General features: G+C 40.8%; 1 protein-coding gene and 1 long non-coding RNA gene across 5 annotated transcripts in view; one reads left to right on the plus strand and one right to left on the minus strand.

The window, feature by feature from the left end:
• The window catches only part of LOC125140751, a 21,118-nt gene extending 5,915 nt beyond the window's left edge, over positions 1-15,203 (plus strand). The window contains exons 2-3 of the long non-coding RNA XR_007139996.1: positions 7,750-7,853; positions 14,581-15,203. This is a non-coding gene — a long non-coding RNA (uncharacterized LOC125140751). The remainder of the gene's footprint in view (positions 1-7,749; positions 7,854-14,580) is intronic.
• Positions 1-16,114, minus strand: part of celf5a (cugbp, Elav-like family member 5a) — a 184,550-nt gene that overhangs the window by 54,337 nt on the left and 114,099 nt on the right. The window lies entirely within an intron of this gene.

Here is a 16,114-nt window from a genome sequence, read left to right on the forward strand (position 1 = left end):
GTGGAATATACTGGACTTGGCTCCACACACTACACACCCACACACACACACCACACTACACACATACACACATGCACAGAGACACACCACACACTACATGCACAGAGACACACTACACACACACACTACACATATACACACACACGCACAGAGACACACTATACACACACACTACACATATACACACACACACGCACAGAGACACACTACACACACACTACACATATACACACACACGCACAAATACACACGACACACACACTACACATATACACACACGCACAGAGACACACTACACACCACACATCACACACACACACACACACACACACACACACACACACACACACACACATACACATACACACACACACACACACACACACACATATTTAATAGTATATGGTGCTAATTTGATGCTTGGTGCTGTGTTCTCATTATTCCTGTGAGAAGTTGTGGGTTGTGTCTTACTCTTACCTGACACTTACCTGTTTGTGTGTGTGTCTTTGGAAACAATCAGGTTCCTGCTGATATTATCACAGGACTCCTACTGATGGATAAATCTGATATCAGGCTCGGACTGTCATGTACCGTACATGCAGTATCACCCACTGTGTCACTTCCTGACTGTATACAGTGCATTGTTTATTATTATTTTCACTTTCTTAGAGCACAGTAATAATCTTTTATCTGTGTTCAGTGTTTACACTTTGCTTTTTGTCATCTTTGCGCTGGAGTGCACAAGCGCAGCAGAAGAACTGATTGTGAATAGATGCTTCAAGCAATCTTCACGCACATGACGATAACATAAAAACGTATTAACCTTGCAGAGGTCAGGGTTAGCCGTTTAAGTGTGTCCGTACTGTATCAGCTATTCCTATTAGCTGCTCTGCTGTCTGAAATGGCAGGAGGTGGAGGGAAACAAATGCCAAGAGAACAAGAAATAATGGAGCTCTGTTTTCTACTATTTCCAATTCAATTTCCAGCCAGTGACCTAAGGTAAAGAGGGGAAATCAATGACAGGGTGAGAGGGTAAAGGATTGGTGAAGAGCAGCAGTGGCAGATTCTTCTCTTAAGCCAAAGTGCATCCGTCAGCCTCGCGGTGTCAGAGTGACAATCCTGCTTGTTTGATCGCGACATGTGCACATCCCCTCCGAGCGTAAATTAAACCCCTCACCGTGGCATTACCTGCGATTAATACACGCTCTTGTGCTGTCCTCCAGCAGAGCCTGGACGAGAACGCAGTGATTGATCCCACTTTATTGCAGTTCAGAGGGGAACAAAAGGCTAGCGTGAGGCTCCAGTGACCTCTCCTGCCACGAGAAAGAAAACCAGCTTCCCGCAAGCATCAGTTCCACGCTGTAATGAGCCCAGCTTGAGCTTCTATCTGTTTTGATAGTACATTTACTTCAGATGTGGCAGTAGGAAGGCAACAAAGGCAAAAAGTGGCGGTGTTGCATTTAGATTGCTGCTTTCACGTCATTTCTGTTCTGACAGACTTACATTTCCAAAGCGTTTACAATTTACAATTTTTGTTTATACACACAATACAATCTGTGGTACTATTACTTTACCTGTCTGTAAAAGGTCAGAATTTCTGACATAGTGTAAGAAAATAAAACAATGAAGGCAAAGATATTAATGAAGAAGAAATTCATTGCAGCGTAGAGGTGACAAAACACATGATGTACTTCGGGATAACGGAGTCAAGAGAAACGCAGGACAAATACTGTTCAAACATTAATACAGTTTTTTCTGGGGTTTGGCTTTAAATGTAACTTGACGGTAAGAACTGAGTATCTCCCAAACGAACGGGTGTTACTACAGTACTATCTACCATTATAGTGGTCACGTATTCCCTGTTGTTTGGTCACTGTCCTGGATGTCCTGCTGCTGCTACCGGACTAATAATTGATCAAGGTTTTTCATTTAGACTTCTAAACATATTGCTTTATGATATTTTAAGCCTTTTTTAAAATGAGCTCGTTCTTACGTGTATCATGGAGTGGAATCATTGTTCATACGATCTTACAGTACCGTATGTAGATTGTCCTTCACAACCCCCTGTATGCATGTTACAGAAAAATAACTAAAGAGCTTAGTGTCCTGGACCACTACAAAAAAAGGACATTTAAAAAAAAAAAATGCTCATGAATTGTGTTCATTTTGCATTAATACGTGTGTGTGACAGTGTAGTGTAGTGTGTCATAAAGGGTAGGATCCAAACGGGATGTACGGATTAGACGATCTACTGAGGCGACCCCTAAACAGGAGGAGCTGAAGGAATAACAAGCAAAACATACATGAATCCATTTGAAAACTCATGCTTGAAACATCCTTCTGAGTCATCCATTATATGTTATAAAAAAATGTCTATTTTACTTCTCCTTCACTCTGACCCTGTTACCTGAACAATTAACCCCTATGAGATTTCTGAAATATTCCAGAAGCCACTTGTTCGACAGCAGCCAGGTTTCTTAAAGCTGTGAACGACACTGAGCTCCAACACTGACATTACGGTTTTGACTGAAAAAAAGATTTGTTTTAGTGTGCAACCTTGTTATTTATATTAGTAATTTGTGAGCAAAAATGTGAGCAAATCATTAGATCAGTCCCCAAGACATTGGCTAGTTCCCACATTTTGTGTACTTGCTAATTTAATGCTACCCCCCCCCCCGTTACTTTTCATCCTGTTACTTACTTAAGAGAAAAATACAGCTGCTGCTAATAATCTTCCAAAGCATGAATAATATTAAAATGGGTAAATAAATCGTTTTTGCATAATTCTAGCATAATTATTTTTTTCAGATTCAGATTTATTTCAATAAATCTGAAAAATTTTATTTTAATTTTGTTGAATGAATTTGTACTTTTTCAAAAGCGTACTTTTATTCAAAAGGTTTCCACATGTAAGATTATCCATGTAGGAATACTATATATATATATAATATTCCATATATAATAAAAGAAAATTGTTTATCCACTGAAATGCTTTCCACTGTAGAATAAAATAATGTGAATGTTAAAGACCAAAATAATTAAAAAGAAAAATTTTTTTAACAAAATTCTTGACATTTACTAAAAGATTTATTTATTTATTTATTTTTAAAATGATGAAAGGTATAATAATTAAAAATGTAAATGCCAAGACATTCTTCCTTGTGAGTCTGGCCCAATTTTTATTTTTATAGATATTTAGTGCTTAATATTTCTAAAGATAAATCAGAGAGACTGCGATCAGCAGAAATAAAAATGAATCAGTTATATTAAATGAAATTATCTCAAGTGATTTGAAGGAAATTTTACATTTTATATGATGGTCCAATAGTGTGGACACTATGCAGGAAAGGGTTAAATGGGAAAAAAAATGTTTTCTTAGATTGAATGTTAAAAGAAAAAAAATCTAATTATTAAATGAATAAAATAAAAAGAAACTGGATTTCTAAGAGGGAGAAATGGATCAACAACTCAGCACAACATGAAGTTTGCCTTCGTTTATCCTCCGTCCGTGTAGACCTGCACTGAACAGTAGGTCATGTGACTACTGTATATGCAGGAACAGCAGCTGAAGGTCATGACTGCATGTGAGATGTGTGTGCATACTGTACATGTGTGCGTGTGTGTGTGTGTGTGTGTGTGTGTGTGTGTGTGTGTATGGTGTATGTCCATTTATCACCGGACATGTGACAGCAGCATTAAAGCCCCTCTGGGGTACTTGAAAGTTCTTGGGATATAAGGTGGAGGGGAAAAGGGTGAGCTTGCAAGCTATGTGGCTCTATATAGGTTCTTATGTTTCAGTCACTTTTATCTTTAAACAAGGCTTTCATGCATGTGATGTGTGTAAGGCGGTCAGACTGGTGAGACCTCCAGCTCTCATGCGGCTCCGGAGAAAATGGAGGAGAATTTCGGCAAGGCCGTGACTCGGGCACCGAACAGAGGGGGAAATATTCTGATAGCTTTTTGAAGAACGGACGATTTACGGTTCCTTTCATAAACATACTTTCAAACCATTTCAAGGTCAGGTTGACTGCAAAATGTTCTTTTTTTCTCTGTTTTATTCCCAGGCTTGGAGCTGTTATGCACTTAAAAGGCATGTCTACACTACATAAGCAAATCATTCCACTTCTTAGACCCACTACTCAGCGAAAAACTAAACCTGAACTCCATTTCTTTGTGCTTCAGCACTGTCACTGATTTTCCATTTTCTCCTCAGGACTCAGACAACTGACAATAAAGGTTTGGTGCTCTGAAAGGATGCAGCATGTTTTAAAAGGCCATGTGGATCGATCGATCTATCTATCTATCTATCTATCTATCTATCTATCTATCTATCTATCTATCTATCTATCTATCTATCTATCTATCTATCTATCTATCTATCTATCTATCTATCTATCTATCTATTTATTTTTGGCTGATGATGTTGCCTTGCTTATGAGTAGTTTTTCCCTCCCAAATGCCCGATGGACCTCCTCCTGGAAATGAAGTGTTCTGAATTGGAGCCAGCGTTGGACTGATCATCACAGAGAAATTATGCAATTCCCTAAGGTCTTCCTTTATAGGTATTGACAACTTTGTGGTTTGGTGGTGGGATCTTCACTTGCTTCTTTCAATCATCCCTGAACTGAGATGCTGTATAAAAACTGCATAACCAGGATGTCACAGAGATACATGAACTTTCCTTATGCTCACCCTCAACACGGCGGCATTAAAAGGCAATTTGCCACGATCAACAATTTTCCAAATGTACTCAGTGCAATAAAATATTTAACTGAGATTTTCTGTAGCAGACAGCAATACAGCCATCTCACTCCATTAATGTGCAAGTAATCTGTGATGCTCTGTTGCTTCTGAGATGCCACATGATTTCGAAGATTCTTTATTTTATCTTAAGCCAATTTCAGCATGATTTTTTTTACTGAAGCCTTTTTACTTGCTGCATGAGATGATCTTAATAACATATTGGTGATAGTGTGTGTTTTCCATGTCAGATAATGTGATGAAGATTTTCTAACACTAAGACTGTGATAAAAAAAAAAAAAGAAAAAGAAAAAGAAAAAAAAGACTGTTTATAATAATGTACCTGTTATTACATAATAATTATATACCTGTTAATAATAATGTACAGTAATAATAAGGGTTTTTCCCCATCTATTAGCATACTTTCATTGCTTGTGAAAGTATGCTAATAGATGTACTACTCCATTTCCCTCCAAAGACTTGCATTGGCATCTCTAGACTTCTTCTTTTTCTTCTTCTTCTTCTTCTTCTTCTTCTTCTTCTTCTTCTTCTTCTTCTTCTTCTATGTTTTCTGTTTATGCCCTGTGATGGGTTTGAGCCCCAGTCAGGGTGTCCTCATGGGACATGCTACTGGTTCACCTCAGCCCTGTGTAGGATAAGCGGCTGGATAAATCGATCATTAATCCATGAGTTTCATATCGTCGTATATCACCGTCATATCAGTGACTGTTATTCATCCACTGCTGACACTTGTAGAAATTTCTCACTGGCTGCCTTTGGTCATAATACCATTAATTCATAAAAACATTATATTCTGTGATCTAAGACAGCTGATCTCAATCTATGGTCAAATAATTCATTTATTTCTTTGTGATTTATTTTTCTTAGCACTGATTTCAAATGACATTACGGTGCTGACAACAGAATGTCAACAGAACGTCAGTCAGTGTAACGATCAGAAAACAAGACACAAGCACAAGCACTCTTGGTAATGAGATTTGTATTACTGTGTGAGCTCTAGATTTTTTTTTAACAGCACAGATAAAAATAATACAAGCACGATAATAACCGATGATTACTTTGTTGAGGAACATTAATGGGAATTGTGTGTAGAATGTGCGGTAAATCTTACAGTTTTTGTGTGAAGGTGTTTACAGAGCTGTTTAAGTGTTGATGTGGTGGTTATTTTTCAGAAAGCGGTGGCTACGGATAAATATATTGGGGCCACAATGTAATATACTGAAGCCTAAATAAAGCTAGCCACTGATTGTGTAGCTTGAGCCTGAGGCGTAATATGATGTGGAAACGTCGATGATCCCACTGTATGATCCCTAGTTAATTATATCATGCATTTATTGTAAGTGTTATCGTGTATCGTGTGATCTCCATGCTCACATTCCTGCAACACAGTGGTTTAATTGTAGTGATTTTTTTTTTTTGTACTTCACTTATTTTATGTATTATATTTATGGCCATATCTTGAGAAATGATTTTAACTTCTATATTGAGGGTATCGTGTCACCTCCGCATAGAATTTATACATGTGGTCTATGTTCTTTTTATTCAAATTGACTTTTTCTCTCGTCTAAAAGCCTTAAGAGGATATTTGTGTTTTGTGTTTCACCCACCTAGCACTTTCACACTTATTTGCGGCATATTTTTGTGCAAGTACTGCTGCGAGTTTGTTTCCCTCGAGAGGTAGCACTTTAAGCATGCGAGTTGGATAAGTTATCAGGTTATGACAGCAGATTGCCGTGCAGAATGCACTCCAAACAACACCAAATAAGCCCTAAACCAAAGGAAACCGAATGGTGCATAGAGGCAGCTGTTCGAACACACTGCAAGATTGGTTTCCCTTCATCATGTCAGAGCCGTTAAGCAAACTGAGCATGCTCAAGATGTTTTGTGTCTCTTACACCGCTAATCCCCTTATGCGAAACCCACACTGGTGCACCCACGGTGTGCGCTCAGCAAGGCAGGAGTCACTAACCTGCCTTCAACTTCAGCATGACAGAAATTTTCTGAGCGAATCGCTATGATCGTTCTACTGAAGATTTCCAAAAAAAAAAAAAAAAAAAAAAAAAAAATTATCTGCTATTTCTCTTTACCATGACACAAATGTCCTTGACTCATATGCAGCAATAGTTGAAATGTGTTTAGTTTTGGTGCAAAACATCAAAGAGTCTTGCAGCTTACTTTCAAGTAGTTTTTGGCCCGAGGCGAAAGCACGGGTTCTGAGACTGCTGTTCCGTATAAATAGTTTGGCTTTCTGAGCTTAGGCTCCCTGCGAATCTCATTCCTGCTCCTCGCCTGCATATACCCCACCCCAACCCCACATCACCTAGAGCTACCGTAGGAAAATCACTTCTCATAATAGACCTGTCAATTGCACGGCAACGGCTTTGATCAGCGGCATTGAACTGAAGACGCACTTGTTTCGAGAAGCAGAGCGAAGCTGCGGTATAAATAAAGACGATATGATTGCGATGGCTGGATACATTAGTGATGGACATGTTCGAAATGGCCTTTAGTACAAACAGTAAGTGCTTAGTTTTCTGCATACAGAGTCTGATGTGAATGGAATTGTATTTAAATTAAAATGTGTGTGTTGGCCTTAAACGCTGCTCATGGACAGGTGAACTTTAAATACGTCTTTAACGTCCCCCGACTGTATAACTAATACACTGAATATTTATAACAGGTGTGTCTTAGTGGCTGATCAGTAGTGATGTGGATCCCACAGAACAGGAAGTTTACTATACATACACTCTAACAGGATGTCGTCTACACCCGGAAATCAGAAAATGAATAGGAGCAAAAGCATAGACAGTTCTTTGCCAGACCGCTATGTAGTTCAATGATACGTCCATACCTGTTCTATGTTCCCACCATCTCACATGTTCCATGTTTATCTTAATTGGTTGCCTTATATATACTTGTCTTGTTCTCTTTGTTTTTGTGTTTGCTCGTATCTGTTAACGTTGTTGTCATGCTTCGTTAATAAAACAGTGTACGCACTGGAATCCTGAATTTGGGTCTGGCTCTCTACTAAGGGCGGTCGAGCCTACGGCGGAGGGAAACGTCACCTGGACATCTTTAGCTGAACAGTTCAGGTGAGTCGGTTCCCACTATAGCCTCGGATTCCTCTACGTGGCTGACAGCAGTGGTGGCAGATCTAGCAGTAAGCTTCTGCTTCTGTAGCCCCCCAACAAGCTGTCTTTATGACACTTGATGTTGTTATTTCCAATATAGGGCTTATGTAGACTTTATGTTGCTTAATAAACATCATCCTTAGGTATTATTACTAATTTACCACATAAGCTGGCATTCCAACATTTTAAACTGTAGTTAGATGAGTTATTCTAGTTTGATACATAAAGTCTTACTCTTATTAACTTATTCAATGCGTTCTGAATATACCTTAAATAAAAAAGGGCGACATTACAAAATGATTTGATTCTTTCTGATTAGAGGACATCATAATTATGATATCGTCTGTTCAGGTGTCCTTTAAAAAGTGCTAAAATGAACCCACAAGCACAGAAGCACACACACACACACACACACACACACACACACACACACACACACACACACACACACACACACACACACACACACACACACACACACACACACACACACACCAAATGCCACACATAGGACACAGGAACTAAAATAATGAAATAAATGTATTTATTTTAAATTCCCCTGCATCACAGAACATTACTGCTGAACAAATTTCAGCTAATTACAAAGCAAAGTGACTCTGAACGCTCCCAAGACCTTTACACTCGGCTCCACTGAGCTCAGCATGGATCCACCCAAGTGATACAGCTTCATCACCTAGTGTTTCTCTCACTGTGTCATTAAAATAAAAAAGCAACATTTGTTTCTCCTCTCTTGACTTTGACCAATATCAGGGCAGCACGCACACTATTCTAGCTGCAGAACTTTAATGAACGCTTTTGCTGCGACGCGCTGCCTGCTCGGTTGGTCTAATGAGATCCCTAACTGTTCCTGCCATCTGCCAACCTGGAGACATGACATTAGACATTCGGCCTGCCTGCATTCATCCATTTTTGCACAATCTATTCACTTAAGTCAACAAGAGCGTGAGTGCGGACTTTGCACATTGCTCCACACAAAAAAAAACAGTGCTTTATATCTGAGTTCACACAAGCTCCGCTAGACAGGACAGCCGTTATCCATTTATTTACTTTATTACTTTTTACTGCACAGATTTTTCGACATTTAAAAAAAGGTTACTTTGTCAAGGGAGAGCTACGAATTGAGAGGAAGGATTATCCTTTAGGCTGTGTTTTCAGCGCCTAACACTATAGCCGAGCTGTAATGAGAACAAATCCGTACCTGTGCTCTGTCAGGAGTTTAAAATTCAGGACACGGTCCCAGCAGTGCACTTCTTTCTATCCACAAAGTGTCACGAAGATAAGAAAACATTTGTGAGATTCTGAAATATCGGCGTGCTGGTCTTTTTAATTTGTCTTACTTTGCCCTAGTTGTGACAGTGTGAAACGTCCAGCAAGGCTGAGCTTCAGATAAAAGCCGTCTGTAGCTTTTCAGGGGCACGCGGCTGTCAGCTTGGCGCTCAGGTCACCGTGTGATTGAGAGGAGAAAAAGACAGTGTGATTGACTTGCTACTTTAAGGAGGAGGTGAGCCGGCCGGTCGGCTCGGCTCTCTGCAAAACACTCTGTCCTTCAGGAAAGTAGAACTCAGAGCTGCGCTGCGGGCTGACGGAGAAAACAGATGTGTGTGTGAACACGTTACAATACACACTGCTTACTCCACATGTTTTCTAGTGTTAGACCCTAAAACATGGGGCTTTTCTTGTCTTTGTTCTATCTGCAGTCAGCTATTCCTCTTAACTCTGTTAGAACGAGTATGTACAGTATAAGTCTGTTTTCAGGTTAGTTTGTATGCGAAAGAGGGTAGATAGAGCTTTCTTCCGATTGGGTTACGCTGCCCGGTGAGGCTTCTTGGGTTGAGTCACTGTAGCCTTCCTCACACATCTCAGAGGTAGCTGTCATAAGATTGGGAATCTTGGGAGTCAGCTTATGGGTGGGAAAAGCAGGTGGCTGAATTAGGTTTTAAGAAAATAGGTTTTTAAAATGTAAGTTGAAACTAAAATCCCATGAGATTTTATATATATATATATATATATATATATATATATATATTTCACATTTTAGTTAGGGTCAAAATGCCGGGGAAGCTATGATACAGCAGAGAGGGTTAAGGGCCTTGCTAATGGGCCCAACAGTGGCAGCATGGCAGACCTTCCAGTCAACAACCCAGAGCCATAAACACCTGAGGCATCACTGCCTGGCAGGCTTTTGGTAGCCTTTATTTTTTACATTTTCTACAAATATTATCTGCAGGTGCGAATAAAAAAATAATAATCACAAGCAATAAAAAAAAAAAAACACTTGGAGTTAAATCTATAAAGAGATACAGAAACATGATGTCAAACATGTATAGAGCTCTTTTAGACCCAACTCTGAACCATACTCTAAAATGTATTTACACACAAAGGAACTGATGTGTGTGAATTAATCAGCTCTAGAAAAGAATGCATTTGTTATGCAGGTGGAGTTTAAATATTTAATATTAATTCATAGTCCCTTTTGTATTTGTGCAAATCTGTAAGCCTGGTTAGAGTTTACCACAAGTGTATTTCAGGTTACTAGAGCAGAATAAAATGAATATTGAAAATGAAAGTGAGTGTGATGATACAAGCAGCCGGTCACGTTCACATCCTTTTGGTGCAGATCGGCATAACAGCAGGCTCATGGTTCATCACTTGAATGATTCTGCCGCACACTCCAGTAAGGGTGGAGTGATCACGAATGCCAAAACAAAACGTGCACAAGTATATGCTCTTTCTGTCTTGGATCCTTCCCGGCCATAAGAGAGAGCACTAGAGATAAAGCTTCCAGACTGGGACGTGATTAGACCCTTTCCCCTTTCGACAAGCTTAAATTTCCATAATCTCCTGTGCACATCACATCTGTAGTTAATTGATGGATTTGTTGGAGGATCTTTGAGAGCCTCGGTCCAGTATGCACTCATGTTTATTTAGTTGAGCTAGAGAGAGAGATATATATATAGAGAGAGAGAGAGGGTGGGGGTGAGTGCACATGAAGGAGGGAAGGAGGAAGAGCGAGAGATTTATTTCCTTCTTTAAGCATTTATACGCTCCAGATCGGCCCTGGTGAAGAGAGCTGGCTGATCAGCAGTGACCCGTTTGTCAAGAGGAATCTTCCAATCAGCCGGTCATACATAATTACAATGTTTGTGCGTGTTCTTGAGCTCATGTTGGCTTTCTATCAATAATGCAAAGCACAGAAGGCACACAGTTGAGTCCTCCATCCAGACCGGTTAGTCGGATAGGCGAGAGTGGAACGCTTACGGAAACCCAAAAGCCACGGCTAGTAGAAGTCAATATATGTGGTCTGTCTGAATATATATATATATATATATATATATATATATATATATATATATATATATATATATATATATATATATATGACTCTTAAGGATATAGGACTCGGTTAGAGTTGAATTTCTACCCAGTGTTATAGGCAGACTATTTTAGTACCCAATAAAAATGCAATTCAATGCATTTCTTTTCGGTATACTCAAGCTGCTAGTTTATTAGGTGGGTGTCTCATAAAACGGCAACTCAACCTAATAAAGGACATAGATATCTGGAGATACGTTTATTAAGGAGATAATGACATTTTTACAGTTTATTTTTTTAAAATGAACTCAACTTCACTTTACACTTTGAACTCGGGTGAAAACTGATTGGAAACAAATTCAAGGGAAAAAAATTAGTGCTAGATTAAGTACATTAGACCCAGTGATGTTTAGTTTTTCTTCAAAAAGTAGCAGAGTAGGAGACAACAGAGGTAATAAAGTTAAAGCAGCACTAGAGCTGTGTCTTTAGCTGTGTCATGTCAGACATTTACATGGATGTGATGCTGCTCTGTGATTTTCTGCTCTGTGCAGAAAATGACTTTACATGCATAAACTAGCTCAGGATGAAAGGAATTTCCTGAATATTAACACAATAAAGAAAGGCTTTATCGGTTATGGGACTCGTATAGCATCTCTACGCATGAAAATGACCATGAACAAAGAATCGACTTTTCACACACACTCTTAGCAAAGTACAGCAGCACTCGAAAATGTTAGCAAGGTTTCAGATGTGTGGACTAGACTCTCTCTCTCTCTCTCTCTCTCTCTCTCTCTCTCTCTCTCTCTCTCTCTCTCTCTCTGTGTGTGTGTGTGTGTTGAGGAGGGTTGAGTGTGTGTGTGAGATCAGGTTGCATTTGTGGCAATGATCTATTTTTTCCCCATTATCCAGGCTGCATACATGGGGCTCATTTACATTCATGGTTATCCAGATAATGAAGCTTTCAATCCAGGAGATCCTGCGGTGACAACAATGAACCCAATTACCTCCCGCCGCCTGCGTGATGGGATGGCACACTCCGAGACAGATGGGAGAGCCGGAGCTCGGCCGGCAAACCAATCACGTTCATCTCACGCTTGCCCCAGCCTCTGATCAAATCGCAACTTATCAACGGGCTGAGGCCAAACCCTCGGCAGCGGCACATCACACATCCCGCAGCCACCGCATTCACACACGCACAATCCAGGGGAATGTGTTGTCATATAACAATGAGTTTCAACACAGAACTGGAAAAAAATATGTCAATTTCTTTTGCTTTCATTTAATGAAACATTATGCAGACTTTAGCATGATTTTGGAGGTCTATTAAATGCAGTCAAAGACAGAGAAATTCAGAGAATTTCAAAGATCAACTAAAACCTACAAACCTACATGATGAATCATGACCTTAATATAAAATGAACTGATTCCAATCCTTCCAATCCGTCTCTACCCCTGGCTGGTTACTGGTTTGTTACCTGATTGTGCCTACCTGTGTCGTCCTAATGCTTGTTTGAACATATTTATCCCTGCTGCATTTTTAATATCATCCTTATTCAAATTCATAATTCTGACCCTTCCATAATATTTGAATCTGGATTAATTTTACCTGCATGTACAACCGCCTAAAACCTCTGTGGACTGTAATTAGTACTGTTGGACAGGTTGGGAGTTCGATTCTTGAGTTTGCATGCTCTCCTTGTGCTCTAGGGGTTTCTGGGTTCTCCAGTTCCTCCCCAGTCCAAACACATGTTGTAGGCTCTCTAAATTGTCCATAGTGTGTGCATGGTGTGTGTGTGTGTGTGTGTGTGTGTGTGTGTGTGTGTGTGTGTGTGTGTGTGTGTGTGTGTGTGTGTGTGTGTGTGTGTGTGTGTGTGTGTGTGTGTGTGTGTGTGTGTGTGTGTGGTTGTGCCCTGTATTGGGTTGGACCCCATTGAGAATGTTTGTGTAGTAGAAACAGTACAGGGAAAAGTATGAATGGATATTAAACCATGCCACCTGCACTTGCACCTTCTTCATACAGTATATGTCATCAAATCAGTTTTCCCTCACTCCCAAATTTGTAGCTGTGTAGCATTTTTGTTATATATATTCCCTTTTCCCTCCTATCTCCGAAGAACATGCTCAATAATTGGAATTTAAAATGGTGTGTGTGTGTGTGTGTGTGTCTGTGTGTGTGTGTGTGTGTGTGTGTGTGTGTGTGTGTGTGTGTGTGTGTGTGTGTGTGTGTGTGTGTGTGTTTGTGTGTTGCACTACAATATCCTGTCATCACACTCAGGGTGTGTCCCTGCCTTGCACCCATGCTTCCTCACATCCGTTTTGGACAGATATCCGTATGATCGTATATAAAAATGTGCTGTTTCTAATCCTGACTGTTAATGAGCACTCTCACTCAAAACTCATGGTTCACTGTGACAAGCAGACCTGTTGTTAGAAACCGCATTCATCCTGACTGCTACCTCACCACTTTATTCCTCCGCTGATGAATGCTGACTGGAACAAGGAACAAATATAGAGGAGAGAAGCAAGGTAAAAAAAAAAAGAGGGGGGGGGGGTCTTGAACAGCAGTTTACTGGCAGCGCTGCGAGGCAGGTGAGGCGAGGCAGAGATGTGACCAGCCAGAGGATTAATGGTCCCAGGGGAAGCCGAGGTAAGTGCACGCTGCCTCGGCCTGACATCTTTGTACTTGTAAGAGCACACAAATTAACCAGGCGACACGGTGAATAATGACCAGGGCGCTTCCATCAGTCCCATTTAACAATGCATACAAAAGTGCTAGCTGTAGAGAGAAAAGAAAAAGGAAAATATAGAAACCTAGAAAGAATGTGTGCTCGTTTAAGTTATAAATGAGAGGCTTCGGTAGAGACTAAATCTTCCTTAATCTCTCGTTATGCTTTGTGTAAGATTGTACAGCTAAAGGCTTATAAAGGAAATACTGTATATCAGCGTGAATTTCCTTATGAGTGACAGTTCTGATAATTCAGCACAAAAAACACGTGTGTCAGATGTGTGATAAATTCTGTGATTCGTACAAGGGTGAGGAGATGCACAGCAGGCAGGCAGGCAGGCAGGCAGGCAGGCAGGCAGGCAGGCAGGCAGGCAGGCAGGCAGGCAGGCAGGCAGGCAGGCAGGAAGGCAGGAAGGCAGGAAGGCAGGAAGGCAGGCAGTGCACTGTAGTGTAGCTGCTCTTCTCTGTAATAACTCTGTCTCATCTATACTTGTTTTAAACACCTCTCGTTTTATACCTTATTTTATTTACGTTAATTCACTTGCTCGGAGATAATAATTACTAATTCTTTAAGAAACAAGGCAAGGCATAAATTAAGAAGTGGGATAATCATGTTTTTTTTCTTCCTAGCAAACAGTTTAAAGGAAGGAGGGCTAGCAATGAGACACACCACTGCTACAGGAGGTGCTGCATGAACTCGACCAGATTTGATGGATGGCCCACAGCTGTTTGTAGTTGTGTCACTCTGCAGAACATTACGCCTCTCTCCTTCTCTTCTCTCTAATGACATGGGGGCCAGAATCTCTGAGCCCCCTGCGGCCGCACAGCTGCACATCACTTCTTGTGGGCTTCCTTGGATCTACCGAGCTCAACGTATTCCAGCCCAAACAAACCTCCGAATACCGCACGCGCGTGCCAGCATGTTGGCTAAACCCACTGAAAGCACATGCCGCCAATTTAATCCCCCACAACGCCTGGCACCCTATAATAGGGCCACCAGGGACCAGGAGCAGTGAAGTCCTTCAGCTAACAGGGGTGATGCATAGCAGGAAAAAAACCTGACCCGGAAGCTGCCCTTCTATCCACCAGCTTTCATTTTAACTTCGCTCAAATGCTTGTGTATCCTGGTTTCCTACTTTCCAAACCAATTTGTTTTAACTGAATAAATCCTTCTCTAGAGCTGTTGCTTTTTTCTTTCTCCCATGATTCTCCTGCATAGCCCCTGCTTAAGCTTGGCCTTTTTCTTCATGAAGTAACAGTCAGATTGCAGAAACAGCCGGGAAGACTTAGGCAATTGCCTTTGTTAGTCTAACTAATCATGCAAGCCATGTTTCACAGCTCTGATAAGCAAAGTGCCTCCAGAAAGGTTTGGACCAATGGCATTCACTAAGCTAATTTGCAGTGGACTGGCAAGGCTTTCACACCATTTGGAGATTTCACCAGGGAGGTGAGATTCTGGTTTATGGACAGCCATAGCCTAGTATTTTGCACACAACATTTTAAATTGTCTCAAATCTGCTTTACAATTTGACGATACACCCGTTATCCATGTGACGTGTGAGTGGATCCGTGTGAGCTGTAAGATATCTACACACAACTGTACATGCTCTCAATGCGCAGTACGAAACGGACTTCTTTTATATTTTTATTTATATCCACAAACAAGCTAGCAAAAACGATTACTGCACCTGTCCTAAAAGCTGCAGCTGAGCCCAAGCTCCTCCAGATGCTCCTAAATGCTCACCCTCAGTACAGTGCGCTCTCCATGTTAACACAAGACCTATAAGTGGCTCTGCGCCGGTGCCAACGTAAGGCTGGCGTGCACTCGTGCCAAAACGCTGGGTTGTCACAATCCTGGCAACGCTAATCCAGCTGGTTCTCTCTGGAGCATGCCAGTGCCTCCTGTTTCCAAACACGTCAGTGCTCAGTTTGAGGTGCTCGAGAACACATGGCACTGCTACTGCCAGCCGTCAAACTGCACCTGCTGATCCTTAGCCAAATGTGCTGCTTCAGAAGAGCTTACATTCAAGAGGAACACCAGTGTGTGGTTTTCACTCATGGGTGATCACTGGTTTCATAGCTTTCAGGCATCACAGTCATGTTGTCAACAGTTTGCATAAGTATTCTGGTCTAGCATTTAAAATCACAAAGAAATCTTGACTTT

This window comes from Tachysurus fulvidraco, chromosome 2 (assembly GCF_022655615.1).
Source record: "Tachysurus fulvidraco isolate hzauxx_2018 chromosome 2, HZAU_PFXX_2.0, whole genome shotgun sequence".
NCBI lineage: Eukaryota > Metazoa > Chordata > Actinopteri > Siluriformes > Bagridae > Tachysurus > Tachysurus fulvidraco.